Genomic DNA, 4,090 nt, shown 5'->3' on the forward strand with positions numbered 1-4,090 from the left:
TCTCTAACGAGACTGTCAAAAATTGCTTTCGCCGATTGTATTGCAAACCGGCGGAAGCGGGGTATTGGGAAAAGTTTTCAACTAGCAATAATCCCGCCTCGGCTAAACCTCACAGGCTACGATACTGCCACTGCGCAAAGCTGACGGTTGCCAGGCAACCGCGGGGATCCTATGGAAATCGTTATCAATCGTCTCATGGCATGTCGTTGCTGTAACGCTTCATATTTGTCGTCTTCTTCTAGCTTGAGGTTTTGAAGAATTTCATGACAGACAAGGGCTCCGTTGGGAACAAAGAAACCCGTTGATTCTTTTCAGCAGCAGAAATACAACCCTTTAAATACAAGATGACAGAACAATGACGAAGGGCATGCCGGGAGGAACTCATGCACTACAGAGGAAAGGGGGCGGGCACGTACAGTTCACATTCAAGCCACAAGTACTCTTCTCGGATGTTGCACAAACAAATCCTAACGTCTTGAAAGCATTGCGGCATGTTTGTGTCCCACTTCCCGTGGCTGCAGGATGACTGACATGAACGGACAAACACAATCTGTGGCGTTTAGCGTGACATAGTCTTGCAGGCATCGTGCTGTCTCACTGCAATACTATACCGCTGGAGGAAACAGTCCATCTGGCCATGAAACTCATTTGAACGTCTAGCTACAGCAACTAACAATATCATGATTTATTCAGGATGTGTGGAATCAGCACGTCCCGGAGACAGCTTCCGAAATCGTGAGCATTCTCTGGTGGTAGGGGCGTTCAAGATGGCGCTCAGGTGGGAGGTAAAGTTTAGTGGTTGAGGATTTTTTTTGAGTTTTTCATGACCTGAATGTTAATTTTTGCTTTTTTTGACTACAGAAAAATAAGGACTTAACACTACTTGTTTAAACTTCAGTTATAATTGAAAGAAAAAAAAACGATTTTTTTTAGGTTTAAGAATTTCGATATGAGTAACACTGGGAAAACAAAAGAGAGTGCTGGGTCTTCGAAGGAGAAGTCTAAGAAACCTCAATCGTATATGTATAGCACTACAAGAAAATTGATGGCAACTAAAGGGAAAAGTGAAGCAGCTGGAGGGGACGTGGAAAGAGTGCTGGAGATGCGCTCGTACGCGAGCGTTCGCAGCCCAAGTGAGACTCAGCTGCCAGAGGAAGAGCCGGAGTCCCTGCCCAGCACACCTGTGAAAACCCCGGCAGCCAAGAGAGGAAGGGGCGACCTGACGCTGGAGGAGCTCCAGACCAACATCTTCAACATGATGGCACAGAGCATGGGTGAGCTGAAGGAAATGATTTGATCTAATACAGTCGAAATCGAAAGTCTTAAAAAGTCCATGGACTGTGTGTTTAAAGAGGTTGAAGACTTAAAGAGTGAAGTAAAAGTTCTTAAACAAGTAAATACCAAACAAGAAAAGCATATTAAAGAACTTGAATTGAAAGTGAACGATGTAGATAGATACCGTCGATGATGGAATTTAAAATTATTTGGAGTTAAAGAGGAACGTGATAAGGACCTTGTTGCAACAGTGAAGGGTATCTGTAAAAGGACCCTGCCGGACCAGGAGGACGTAATATCGGCCATTGACTTTGTTCACAGGCTCGGGAGAGCGAACATGTCTGGGCAAGTGCGCCCCAGATCGATTATAATACAGTTCACCAAGAGGACGGCGAGGGACATGCTGTGGCGAGCGGCGAGGGGGAATGAGTATTTGAATGGGAACAAACTGAGGTTTGCAGAGGACCTGTCTGCCGCGGACAGGAGCACCAGGAACCAGCTGTGGCCCCAGGTTGAAGCTGCCAGAAGAGAGGGGAGGAGAGCCTACTTTGTGGGAGCGAGGGCCTTTGTGGACGGGAAGGAGATTTGCTCCCAGTGACTGCTCAGTTAATGATTATGTTTGGTTATATTTGTTATACCAGTATATACTAGTGTTTCTTTAGTGTTAGTTTGGAATGGTGTAGTTAAGTGTTAAGGACTGTTATAGTTCTGGTTCTTTGAAAAACTCAATAGTTTAGACAGTCTTAGAGTTAGTTATTTGCTTTTGTGTATGTCTTTTTCATGAATGCCAGAGGTACTCGAAATGTTGTTAAAAGAAAAACTGTGTGCTGAGTTTTATTTTTTACAGGAAACGCATGCATGTTGAAACTAAAGTTTATAAATAATTGAGAAATATTAAAGCAAGGAAAATATGATACGTGTAAAATATACAATTTGATCACATAATTACTTAATTACCTCTGGTAGTTAAATGCTTTTTTCTGCTGCGTTTTTTTTCTCTTGTACATGACTCTGATCCTCTTGTTGTATTTGTATTTGTAAATTCTATGTTTAATAAAAAAAAAATTAAAAAAGCATTCTCTGGTGGTGTCCTGCAGGCTTCCTGTGGGTGTGCGTTGGTGGTATAGTGGTGAGCATAGCTGCCTTCCAAGCAGTTGACCCGGGTTCGATTCCCGGCCAACGCAGTGGCGAATGTTTTCAAATGCTGTCATGAGCCTTGGACTGTGACTAGCAAAGCGAAGCCTTTTGAAAGAGCTAAAGCACTGAAAAACGGAATTGAGGGAGAATCTTACAGGGGATTCTGAGCGGTGTCTGCATACACGCAGTCCGATACGGGTGCTGAAAGCTTGAGCTACTCTTAATGTCATGCTGGCTTTCCCCGGAGTAAATCTGTTACATTGAAAGAATGCTTCTCGCAGGTTCAAAAAGGGACCCTTGTTAATTGGAGAAATCAATGATTTCGAATGAATTCTGTATGCGTTAAAAGACAGCTTTACACAGAAAACATGCAGGACACTGCTTATGATGTTTCCCGAGCCGAAACACAGTGCGTTTTTTCAAGCCATCTGACAAAGCCCGCCCACTGAAAACTGCAGCAGATCGTGTAAAGACGTTCAACTTTGTAACTACTGCACGCACAGGAAGCAGAATAAATTCCTCTTTTCAAACTGTCAAAGGTTTGCTTTACGAACGCCGCAGGACATCGCACAATCTCTTTTGAACAGGGACAAACGATTTCTTATGGGGCGCAGTAAGTACTGTTACTGTCACTGCTCGATACCGACGTTGGCCTACTATACCATGTTCAGCCACTGCTAGAAAATGTACGGCTCTAGCACCGGAGCAAACAACAGGAGGGCCGATGTCGAACAGGCACACATGTCAGACATGGAGAGCGATGAGAATGGGATTCGAACCCATGCCTGCAGAGCACAATGGATTAGCAGTCCATCACCTTAACCACTCAGCCACCTTGTCGACGAAACTGGGCTGTCCGGACATGGGTTGGCGCGCTCCAGATGATCTTTTTCTTTTTTTCCCCACGTACTCGAGGGTCATTTTCCTGTTCCACATGTGATTTCAACATTTTCCTTGGGAGATGTCAAGCCAGCAAGCCACTGCTGTGGTTCAGTGGCCAGTGTGGAGTTCAGTGGCCCTGTTGTACACAGAAAGCACATTGAGCTCCTTGGACATGAAAAGTTCCAGATAAAAGCCATTTGTCATCCTTTCTCTTGGTGTCGATGTTGCTATTGTATGTAAAGGTGGCAACTTGCTCAGCGAGCAGGCGGAGCACACACCGAATGCAGATGTGTCTGAGTGGTGTGTCCAAGTGGCTGCAAAAGGACAACACTCCTGGGGCGCCGTGGCTTAGTTGGTTAAAGCGCCTGTCTAGTAAACAGGAGATCCCCGCCTATGGCTAGACTTAATTAAATGCAAGTATTCATTTCCTGTCTTTAACGCGACTTGTTTTTCTTAAAATGGATGCAACTTGCAAAACATGAAATACAAGCCTTGCTAATCAGCGCTAGCGGCTGGCAAAAAAAAGGAGTCAGCTATTTTTTTTTCTTTAACCTTAACCCTGCTAACGGAGAAGAGTTAAACGACCGAGTCTATGCAGCTTAAACGGTGCGCAAGTCGGGTTCTTAGCTGAAAGGGTGGTATATCACGCTCACCCCAGTCCTTAATCTTTTAAAGAGGATACAAAATTGAACGTAGTCGCCACATCACATACATCCTGTTAAATGATAAAAAGGTAACATCTATCCTCGCTCCAGAGTAAATCTCACGTTGAGGGCATCTTTTTTTTCACTTTACC

At 44.4% G+C, this 4,090-nt stretch overlaps 2 non-coding genes across 2 annotated transcripts; one reads left to right on the forward strand and one right to left on the reverse strand.

Annotated features, from left to right (window-relative positions):
• On the reverse strand, window positions 1–142 carry LOC138233676 (U4 spliceosomal RNA). Its single transcript, XR_011187605.1, has one exon. It is a non-coding gene; the product is annotated as a U4 spliceosomal RNA (small nuclear RNA).
• A 2,245-nt stretch (window positions 143–2,387) lies between these two features.
• On the forward strand, window positions 2,388–2,459 carry trnag-ucc (transfer RNA glycine (anticodon UCC)). Its single transcript has one exon. It is a non-coding gene; the product is annotated as a tRNA-Gly (tRNA).
• The last annotated feature ends 1,631 nt before the right edge of the window (window positions 2,460–4,090 follow it).

This window comes from Lepisosteus oculatus, unplaced genomic scaffold (assembly GCF_040954835.1).
Source record: "Lepisosteus oculatus isolate fLepOcu1 unplaced genomic scaffold, fLepOcu1.hap2 HAP2_SCAFFOLD_70, whole genome shotgun sequence".
NCBI classification, from domain to species: Eukaryota; Metazoa; Chordata; class Actinopteri; order Semionotiformes; family Lepisosteidae; genus Lepisosteus; species Lepisosteus oculatus.